The following is a 12,171-nucleotide window of genomic DNA, read 5'->3' as shown; positions in this document are numbered from 1 at the left end:
ACTTCCCAAAATGGATGCCTGCCTCTACCCTTATAGATGCAATTATTATTTAACAATAATTCCTGAGTCTTGATTCTCTCATCAGTAAAACTAGAAAAAGTTAACTTGAGATTGTTCAGAGTATTAAACAAAAGAAAAAAGTTAGGCATTTATCATAGCACCTGACAGTACACACAATACATATTAACTGTAATTATGTCTTCCATTCATTCTCTCCAATTTTTCCATTCCTTTCACATTCACACAAAGGCCATGCAGGTACCTTAAATTAAAAATGCTTGTAGTTTTGATACAAATTTTTTTAAATTTTGAGACAACATCTAACTATTTTGCACAGGCTGGCCTCAAACTCCTGATCCTTGTGCTTCAGTCTCCCTTGTAGCTGAGACTACAGGTTCCTACTAACATGTCCAGCTATGAATTACCTCATTATCATAAGTCAGTGTCAGTCTGTAGGATTCTCAGATCATAGTTTCTCTATGATATATTTGTAATACCCTTTCATTACCAAATATTGTTTTATTCTTCCAACTCAGAATCTCTTATTAGTGCAAAGCCTTCGGGTGTGGAAAATACAGAACTCCTATAATGGATGGAGGTCAGCATAATTTAACAGCTCACACTTTAGTAGTTCTGAAAGTCTAGAAAAATTACTCAAATGCACAAAAATGACCATGATATGACATGAATAATCTGTTCCTACTGAATTCGTGAAAATTAGCTGTAACCTAGCTGAAATAAAGAATACAGGATCAAATTTAAAGAGTACCCAAAACAGTGCAGGCCATGAGGCAATGACATGAAGTGGGGCTAACAATATATTTGGCTCCCAGTTAACAAAATGAAACTGAATATATGATACCAAAATAGATGCTTGTTTAATATAAAACAATCTGTGAGAAACAGAAACAATTTTAATTCATCTTACAGGAAATAGAGCACGATTTCAGGATTTGGGGAGTTAGGCAGTGATTTTTAGAAAGATATTTTGTTCTCCTTTATAGGATTTCTAGAGGGAAAGCACACATTATCTCTAAACTGAGCCCTCCAAGCCCTCTTAAAAAAGTTTTCACAACAACATCCCCCAGATTCCTCCATGAAGTCTGTTCTGGTCATTTTAACTTATAACACATTCATTCTTTCAATAAAATCTTCTCTCAACCACATGCCAAACACATATACAAGCATAACTGTTACTGCTATGTGCGTTACATGATACCAAGATATCTGAAAGACCATATTACAGTAGTAAGTCTCTTAAGAAAATTCCATTTAAGTAACTAACCATATCGGATCAACATATTCCTAGTCCAATTCAAATTCCCTGGGGTGAGCATAATCAAAACAAATATGCTCTTCCTTAAAAATCAAAATTTAAAAAATGCATACAGAATTTAACTGTATGGATATATCATGCTTCATTTAATCATTTCTAATGCATTATAAATAAGAGCAAAGTGATTTTCCAATCTCAGGAAACAACTACGAAATATTAACTACCTATCATACATTAACTAATGTTTCTATTACCTTGGGTTTAAAACTTAAATAATATCCCCAAAGAAAAAACTTTGTAAAATCTGTACATGCTGATTTTACAGACTGTTAAATTATAGTATTTGATGATGACCATAGAATAATATTTTCACCCATTCTTAAGAATTAAGAGGGAAACCAAAGAGCACTTAACCACTGAGCTATATCTCCAGCCCTTTTTAAAATATTTTATTTAGAGACAGGGTCTCTGGAGTTGCTTAGAACCTCAATAAATTGCTGAGGCTGGCTTTGAATTCCTGATCATCCTGTCTCAGCCTCTGGAGCCCATGGGATTACAGGCTTGTGCCACTGTGCCTGGCTACTAGTTTACATTTGAAAAGCTCTTATTTGGAAGTATTAAAAATATTTAGTATTTAATATCTTCCCTAATTTATATTTTGTTTTTCTTATAGTCATAAAATATGAAAAAAACCTATAAATAAAGTTTCAAAGCAAATTTTATGTAGCTGTACCCTATCCTCTCCAGTTTATTTGAATGTGCTCTTTTAATATTACTATTTTTTGTGTGCCCAGGTCAAGTTTGAGAATATGTTATCCAAACTTGCCCTTTTTGACTCTGCTCTGCAGTTCCTTTGTATTTTCCTAGGCTCTTTACCTCTCATCTGCCCATTTTTTTTTAAACTTAAATCCTTCTTATCTTTTCAGGTATGTGAGCATTAAGTATTTTTTGATGAACATAAACATTCTTTTGAAATTTCTATAGTCCTATTCTGATTTTAAATACTTACAACACACATTTATTCTCTAAACTTTGACTCATGTTTGTTTTGAGTATTTTTAAAACTCAAAATTTTTCAAAAATTTGAAGTTTGCTGATCAAATAAATAGTGATTCTAGAAAGTGATATTTCTATTTTTTGTGCTCTCTCTCCTGGAGAAAGTATGATTTTTGATGATTGAGCCTCTCAGACTCATTCCTCATATTTTTAGGGTATGATTTTCTCTGTTTGTTAGATCCAGAAACCAAATGCTTTTTATACAGTCTTAAGTAATTTGTTAAGTAATAAGTATAGTAATATATAAAACTTCATTTATAGTTTTTTTTTCACATTTTAGGACTATAAGGAAAACAAAACAGGGCTGGGGTTGTGGTTCAGTGGTAGAGTGCTCGCCTATCATGCATGAGGCACTGGGTTCGATCCTTAGCACCACATAAATGTAAAATAAAGATATTGTGTCCACCTAAAAAATTAAAAAATAAATATTAAAAAAAAGAAAAAGAAAATATAGGAAAGATATTAAATACTAAATGTTTTTAATACTTCCAAATAAGAGCTTTAATACTTCCAAATGTAAACTAACAGCCAGGCACAGTGGCACAAGCCTGTAATTCCAAGGGATCCAGAGGCTGAGACAGGATGATCAGGAGTTCAAAGCCAGCCTCAGCAACTTATTGAGGTTCTAAGCAACTCTGGAGACCCTGTCTCTAAATAAAATATTTTAAAAAGGGCTGGAGATATGGCTTAGTGGTTAAGTGCCCTTGGATTCAATCCATGGTGCCAAAAAAAGTAAACTAGCTTCCATTAACCTAAAACCTATTACATTTTACTCTTGAAATAACTGCATATTATCCTCAATTAACATATTTCCATGAACTCTCAAAATTTTGACAGTCATCATTAAAAAACAAACTTTTTACAAGCAGATGATAAAAGAGTTTGTCACTTTTTCTCTGACTAAAAACGTCTGTCTCATAATTGGAATCTGGTATCTTGAACTCTTTAAATTGCAATTTAAGAATGTAACCACTTCCAACTAAAAACTTGTTTTAAATTTTTTATATTAATGAAAACAGACTTCAAATCAATTAAATGTTTTTCATAGTATTTCTCTAGGCATGCATATGGACTGCTCTCCTAGTCAAAATATTTTTCAGAATATGAAAAAATGCCACAGTGAAACTTTTTTACCCTTACCTTTCTAAAAAGAACTTTAAATTCATAAATCCTGTCACCATGTTTTTACAGGGCCCTTGAGTTTTCTCTTTAGTTCTCAGTATCCAAAAAAGTCATTTTTGAATGCAACTTCAGAAGACAATTCTATCAGAAAATCTTTTTTTAAAAAATAACTTCAGAAGACATATACCAGATTATACAACAAATCTATAAAAAGGCATTCATTTAAAATCTCTTTCTTCATCGGGCTCAGCTGGTAAGAGTGATTGCCTTGCATGCACAAGACCCTGGGTTCAAACCCCAGCTCCAGAAAAAAAAAAATAACACCCTCTTCCTTCCCTCAATCCGTTTTTTCCTCCAAGTTGTCTTTAGTAAAAACTTTTCCTTTGGATAGCTAATACATACTCTGATCTCATTTCCTCCTATTAAGATTTTAAATGGAATTAAAAGGCTTAGAATTTTAAATTTGCCATCTGGATCTCGGCATAATTGCATTTTACGGAATTCAGAGTTGGGCCCAAGCTATTTACGAATATCAATCTACAGATTCATGTAATTCCCATCAAAATCCGCCAGTGTTTTCCAGAAAAATATAAAAATTAATCCTATGATTCATGTGAAATCTCAAGGAGCCCCAAATAGACAAAATAATCTTGAAAAAGAACAAATTTGGAGATTTCCCACTTTCTGATTTCAAAACTTTCTACAAAACTACAATAACCGAAACGAGCATAAACACTAATTAACATAAACACTAATAAACAGAATATAGAGCCCAGATACAAATCCTCAGGTTTATCATCAAATGATTTAACAAGTGTACCATACTTATTCAAAAGAGGAAAAAACAGTCTTTTCCAAGAAAGGTGCTAGGGAAAGTGCAAAAGAATTAAGTTAAATCTTTACACCATATACAAAAATTAACTCAAAATGGATGAAAGGCCTAAACGAAAGAGCTAAAACTATGAACAAAACTCTTGAAGGAAAACAGTGGAAAGCTTCATAACACTGAATCTGGCTGTTTTTTAAATATGACAAAAGTAAAGGTAAGAAAAAAATAGATTAATTTGATTTCATCAAAATCAAAGATTCTAAGAACAAAGTGCAAAGGTAACCATGGACTAGGAGAAAATATTTGCAAATCATATATCAGAAGAAGATTAATATCTAATATAAACAACAACTATAATTCAACAAAAAAGCCCAGTTTTTTTAGGTTTTATTTTTTCCATATTTTTATTGGTACATTAGAACACATATATAATGATAGTATTCACTGTTATGTATTTTTTTCCACTGTTACATATTTATACATGCACAGCATGTAACAATATAATTTGGTCAATAACATTTCCCAGTATTTTCCTTTCCCTCTTCTTCTCCCTCCCCCAGTCCCTTTCCTCTGCTCTACTGATCTCCCTTCAATTTTCATCAGATTTCCCACCACCACTTTTCTTTTCCCTTTTTCTCTCTAGCATCCACATATCAGAAAAAATAGGAATTTGGCTTATTTTGCCTAATGTTCTCAAGTTCCATCCATTTTCCTGCAAATGATAATTTCATTCTTTTTCATGAGAAAAGTCCAATTTTAAAAATGGACCAAGGACTTGAACAGCCATTTCTCTAGAGAAAATATACAAATGACCAATAAGTAAATGAAAAGATGGTCCCCATCATTAATAATTAAGGAAATATAAATCAAAACGACAATGAGATACTCTTCACATTAGCTAGAATGACTACTATCAAAAGCACATAAAGTATCAAATGTTGGTGACAACATGAAGAAATTGGAACTCCTATATGTTTTATTGGTAAAGTAAAATAATGCTGCCCCTGTAGAAAAACAGTGTCATGGTTCCTCAAAAAACAGAATTACCACATAATAGACCAATTCCACTTCTGCGTATATACCCAAATTATTGAAATTAGGAACTTGAACAACTAGTTGTATACCCATACTCAACATTATTCACAACAGAAAAAAAGGTGGAAGTAATCCAAGTGTCCATCAACAGGAGAATGACTAAATAAAATGTGACATATACATCCAACAGAATATTATTCAGCCTTAAAAAGGAAAGAAATTCTGACACATCTGTAACATGGGAGAATCTTGCTTACATTAAGTGAAAAACTACTCACAAACAACTATATGATTCTGTTTATATGGGGTTTGTAGAAAAGTCAAATTTACAGAGACATAAGAATGACAATTACTAAGGACCTGCAATGAATGAAAGGAGGAAGAATTATTGTTTAATGTTTCACTTTGGGAAGATGAAAAGGTTCTAGGGATGGATGATAGTATTAGTTGTTATACAGCAATTTAAGTATATTTAACCACTGCTAAACGGGACTCTAGATAGGACAGAGGAGTGGGAGGGAAAACAGAAGGGGCATGGGGTTAGAAATGATGGTGGAATGTGATGGACATTATTATCCTAAGTACACATATGAAGACACAAATTGGTGTGAATATAAGGGGTTTTTTTTTTAATTTTGTTTATTCATTTTTTACATGATGCTGAGGATAGAACCCAGGTGCCTCACGTATGCGGCAGGCTCTCTGCTACTGAGCCACACCCCCAGCACTCAAACATAAGTTTTAAAAGAAAATGTGAGATAATTTCTAACCCAGGAGTAGGAGAGGCTTCCAGACTATAACACTAGAAACTCCAAAAGATACAACTTTGTGAAAATTAAAAATTCCTTTAAAAAAAAACACTAAAAATAACCAAAAAAAATGACCAGCAGAAAAAAAATTATTTTTACTCAGAAACAAAGTTCATTTCTTTACTTTATAAATACCTTAGAAGTTGATGAGAGCCAAATAGGAAAGGAAGAGATAAAGAAAGAAGTTAAGGCAAAAGACACCATTTGTAGAAAAAGAAATAAAAAGCTATTAAATGAAAAGATGCTCACTCTGTGAACTTAAAAAATGCAAATGAAAAGTACACTAAGGCACTTTCACACATTGCCAATTAGAATGCAAAATGCTATAGCCACTATGGAAAACACACACCATCTGGACCAGCAATTCTACGTCTAGGCATATTTCTAAGAAAAACAAAAACATCTAGCTATGCCAATGTGTATACCTATGTTCACAACAGCATTCTTCATGAAGATTCAATGGTGGCGGCACAACAAATGTTTATTAACAAAAGAACAGATAAAGAAGGGTAGTTCATTCATATAAATCAAAATTATCCCACTAGTGAAAAACCAGGAAAATGTACTCATTTTCCCAGGAAAAGACCTTCAACAGAAGACCGTCTGAAAATGACCCAAATGTTGCAATTTTACAGTGGTCACATCAACTATGACTATTACAATGAAGTAAAGAAAAATACACTTATATTTAATAATATAGAAAGCATCATCAGAAAAAAACAAAATTACAGAAGAAACAAATGGAAATTCCTTACGTGGAAAAAGCAGTATCAGTATATACATATAGATATGCATCTATATATACATAACATACACACACACACATTTCTGATATTGTGTGTGTGTGTGTGTATACAGACACACACACATATACATAAAAAGCACTGAATGAGCTTATCAGTAGAATGGAGGTGATAGAGGAAAGAACTAATGAAGTTGAAGGCAAATCAGTAGAAATTATCCATTCTGAAAGAGAGGGAAGGAAGAGGGCCTCCAGGACTGAGCAGACAATGAAAAAAAGTGACATATTTTAGTCCCAAAAGTAAAAAGAAAGAAGAAATGATGCCTGAAAACTCATAGTTTAATAAAAGAGATTTCTGAATTTAAGAGACTTAAGAAAATCTTAGCCAGATAAATACAATGAAAATCACAGGCACATTATACTGAAATTACTGAAAATCAAGTATTAAGATTTTTACTTTATATGCAAAACCTAAAATAGTCACACTTAGAAAACAGAATATAATGATGGCTGTTAGCAACTAGGAGGAAAGGGATATGGAGAGAAGTTGATCAAAATATAAACTTTCAATTATAACATGAATAGTTACTAGAGATCTAAGGCACAGCCTAGTTAGTAATGATGGACTCATACTTGAAACGTGCTAAGTATAAAGACCTTAAGTGTTCTCACCATACAAACAAAAATGTAATAATGTCAACTAATGGATATATTAGTTTGATTGTGGAAATCATTCATTACACAAGGTATGCTTACTCAAAACACCATCTTGTACTTCTTAAATATATACAATAAAAAATAAATAAAAGGGAAAAAAATCGTTCCATTTGACACATTTAAAGTTAAATAGTGATTCCCCAACAAAAATCTAAAGGTCTAATGCCTTCCAACTTTCTACTTCCTTAATAAATGGTTTGTATTTGTATTTTTTTTTAAAAAAATTTTTTAGTTGTAGATGGACACAATACCTTTATTTTTTTTTAATGTGGTGCCTCAGACTTGCTAAGCAAGCTCTCTACCACTAAGCCACAATTCCAGCCCCTTGTATGTATTTTTATATTGCTTTTAATTACATTTGTGTCACCAAAAAATAGCTCAAAAATATTTCCAAACTTACCTGTGTTGTGTAATGTCTACTCTATGCCAGGAAATCATATTTTGTGGCTACCTTGAAATATCTCAAAAATACAATCACATCAAATTTTTGGTGTCAGTTATAAAAAGGGAAATATATATATGTGTGTGTGTGTGTGTGTGTAAAGTGGAAATATATCAATAACAATAATATTATATAATACTAGAACATGAATAGTTTTTCTCTTATAGAAGAAAAACACAAGAAATAGTAAATAGCAGTTATTGCCAACTCACAGGATGAAGGGAAGGAAAAATTTTGCTTTTTACATTTACATCATTCTGCTTTAAATGTTCTAACCATGTAGGTGTACTACTACTTTTTCTGAATGGGTAATGCCCATGATGAAAATATTAAAAAACAATTCACAAAAATATTACTAAAGGGTAATTTTCCTTACCATGTGACTAGCACCTAGCCACCGATTTGCCAGTCCAACATTCAATCACTATGTATTCTAAAGATATGTAATACATACACATAAATTTACATTAACTTAAAACATGTCACTGGGCTTATTTAGGAAGTCAAATTATGAACCTATTTTACTTCTTTACACTTCCCTATATGGAAGAAACAAAGTGCTGTTTTCTAAATGGCTTAAAACAAGGCACCATAAACTGAAAAAGGCAACGTTATCCTATGAAATTTTATGAAACTTATAAGAACTGGGAGAAATTAAACAAAAAAAAATGTTCCTCTGTACCCTACAGAATCAAGATAAAGCTTCTGCACTATTTCAACAGTAGAAGAAAAAAAATTATACAATGCTGATTTTGGCTGGGGGTGAGACTTAGAAAATGCTCAGAGATGGCAATATAGAGATTTCAAAAGCACTTTTAAAGCTATCAAAGCTTTGATGACTGAAAGAATAGCAGTAGAAATGTAATTAGGTTAGGTAAGAGGGGAGGCCTGAACTGGCAGAAATGAATAGTAAAAGATAAATGAGTTTTATCCAAGAAATAGTGAGTCTGTCACAATAGTAATTGACTCTAGGGTGGGGGAAGTGTATTTGGAGATAGTCATCAATAATGCTCTCTTGCTCTTAAAAAACAAAGAGATGAAAGAAATAAAGTATTAAGCAGTAAGCTGATAAGAATAGCTGACATGTTATTCATTGTATATTTCTAAAAGAAATCCACTTGCAGAAAAAGTGTTTTTAAGTAGAAAAACCAGTTACAATTGTAGTATAGAAAGCACTGGCAAAACAAAATTGAATATTATTTTTAATTCTGAGAATTCATGTTTACTTATTAAAAGCATATAGTTCACAAGGTACTTTTACTTAACACAAGGGTTCATGTTTTTGCTTTGCAAAAAATATCTCACAGCAAATAAATTATTTGAAGGCAGCAGACTGCTATTAATATTAAATCACTAAATGGAAATAAAATCTTTTTTTTAAAAAATCCCATATCAAAAATAAACTGGAATAAAAAGGTATAATAAAAATTATATCAAAGAGACACAAATAAGTTATTACATGGAATACAGCAAATACCACTACAGCCTACAAAAGAGAAGAACAGCACTAGAATGAAAGATACCTTAATGATTTAGCACAACCTATCTTCGAAAATTTAATACTATACTGAAGTTGAAAGAATTCCACCCCAATATGATCTTGATATATCACAAAAATAAAGATCATATAAGATTTTTGCAAAAGATACAATTACCAAATTTTAAATGAAATTAAAGTCCCAATTAATTAAATTAATCCCAATATGCACTTCCATATCTAACTTTCAGCTTTGCCACCCTTTTCTTCATATTACACCGAAACTCAAACAGGCAGTCTGGTATTAAGAACTTTAGTTAAAGAATGTAGTGAGTGTTCCAACAAGCAGTGGTGCAGGGCTTTAATCCCAGCTACTAGCGAGGCTGAGCAGGAAGGGAGAATGAAAGTTAGAGACCAGATTCAGCAACTTAGAGACCCTGTGACACATAATATAAACATGGTTGGGGATGTAGCTCATTTGCCTAGTATGCAAGGAGCCCTAGGTTCAACCCCCAGCAGGACAGAGAGAGAGAGAGAGTGAGAGAGAGACAGACAGACAGACAGACAGACACACACACACACACACACACACACAACATAGTAGCTAATTCCCAGGAAAATTTGCCAAGTAGACTAAGACAATATTAGCTATAAAGAGATATATTAATTGCTTAAAAATTCCCTCTAATATTTTCTCATTGCATTGAAGTAAATGTTTAATCTGCCACAAAAAAGACTCTTGAGTGGAAGAACCTGGACTCTTCTGTGTCAGCACCAACATCCTCCAGTCCTTCTGGGCCTAAACCTTGAAATCTGGGGAACAAATAAGAAGGTAGCAAATAATATGGACCTTAGAATCAAAAAAACAAGTGAAATGTTTGTTCCACCACTGACTACCCGTGATCATACACAGTCTACGATTGCAGACATGAGATCATAAACAAATTCACAATGCATAAGTAATGATACTAAAACTATGAGGTTATCATTGGAATTCAAAGAAATAACAGTAAATGGCACTAAGTATTCAATAAATATTTTCCTCCCCTTATGATTTTTTCTTTATCTAGAGACTTCCTTATAACCTTCAGTCCATTCCTATCATTATCCTTTCAAAAACTCTTAGCAATGTTTTCCCAACCCTTCTGCTGCTACACCAGGCCAACTACCACTACTAAAGACAGATTAAAGCAGTCAATATATGCCCCATGAAAGAAGCCCATCACAAAGGCCACAAATTGTATGCTTTCATTTATATGAAATGATCCCAGATAGGCAAATCCACAAACACACAAAGTAAATTACTGTTTATTAAAGATTGAGAGAAGAGGAAATAAAGATTAACTGTTAAGGGGTAGAGGGATTTTGGGGGGTGATAAAAATGTTCTAAAATGTAGTGTGAAGATGACTGAACAGTCTTGTGAATATACTAAAAACCACTCAATCATACATTTAAAGGCAAATTTAATAGTATGTGAATTGTATCTCAAAAAAAAAGCTGTTTAAGATTGACTAAAAAGCTTAATCCAGAATAATACTGTATAAATTCAACTTTTATGATTCTTAATAATATACACAACCTAAATTCATTTCCAAACCATTCTGTCCCATTTAAAATTCTTCTAAAATAAGGCAAGATAAGTATAAATGAAATAACCTACTTTTATCCCACAGCTCCTAACAAATATCTCAATCCCAAGTAGGGCAATTTCCTAACTAAACCCTCACCCAAACATTATGAAACTCCTTCCTGACTTCAATTCATCAATAAAATATTAATTAGGCATTATTAAATAGTATGAATGAGGCTATTAGAGAATGAACAGAGACATTATTTCTGCTATCATGACACTTTTAATTTACATCTTATAATGTGAAATCTTCTTCCCCTTTTATCTATCATTTCCTATTTATTGGTTTTCCAAGGATCTGATCAAGATCATCTCCTTCATAAACCACCCAAATAACACAGCCCTTATTAACTTCCCCAATTAAATATTCATAAGTCATTCTTAATTATTTCACATATATTAATTTTATCTCTGGAACTAAAAACCTCAAGTCTAAAATCAGGCCTTAATTTTCTGTATATACTACAGTGTTCAGAACAGAACTGAGCACATGTTCAGCACAAAACTGAAGTGATTACTTTCAATATTCCTATGTGATAACTGTTAACTACAGCTACCATTAAATGATTTTAAGATTATTATTTTGCTGTAAGTTGCATGTTATTTCGAACCTTCATCAACACCTATATAAACAGATGTTCTATCTTTTAACCCTGGGCAACTATGGCTCAGAGAAGTAACTGCTTCAAAAAAAATAGTAAAACTAGATTAAAATTCAAGCATCAATCAACCTCCAAAATCAATGTTTTACTTTTGTTTTAAGTTTGAGTGGTAACTTCCAAAATAAAACAAGAGAAATAATTGACAGTATAGTTTATCAAACTAGCTAGATGATATGTGGCAAGCAATTTACACTCTGTGCTAGTTTTCTCATCTATAATAAGGGAAAACAAGTACCTAGTTCATATGGTTAGGTATCTGAAGAATTAACATATGTAAAGCATTTAGAACAATGACTGGCAATATAATACACACTGTATTAACTTGGCTATTATTCTTATCATCATGAATCAACAAAAAGAAGTCTAAAGGTAC

General features: G+C 32.2%; 1 protein-coding gene across 1 annotated transcript in view; it reads right to left on the bottom strand.

Moving 5' to 3' along the window:
* The window catches only part of Actr3 (actin related protein 3), a 59,238-nt gene that overhangs the window by 35,810 nt on the left and 11,257 nt on the right, over positions 1-12,171 (bottom strand). The gene's annotated exons all lie outside the window — the stretch shown is intronic.

The sequence above is a fragment of the Urocitellus parryii genome, chromosome 1 (assembly GCF_045843805.1).
Source record: "Urocitellus parryii isolate mUroPar1 chromosome 1, mUroPar1.hap1, whole genome shotgun sequence".
Taxonomy (NCBI): domain Eukaryota; kingdom Metazoa; phylum Chordata; class Mammalia; order Rodentia; family Sciuridae; genus Urocitellus; species Urocitellus parryii.
Note: the sequence above shows the minus strand (reverse complement) of the source record. Positions and strands in the feature narration are given on the sequence as shown.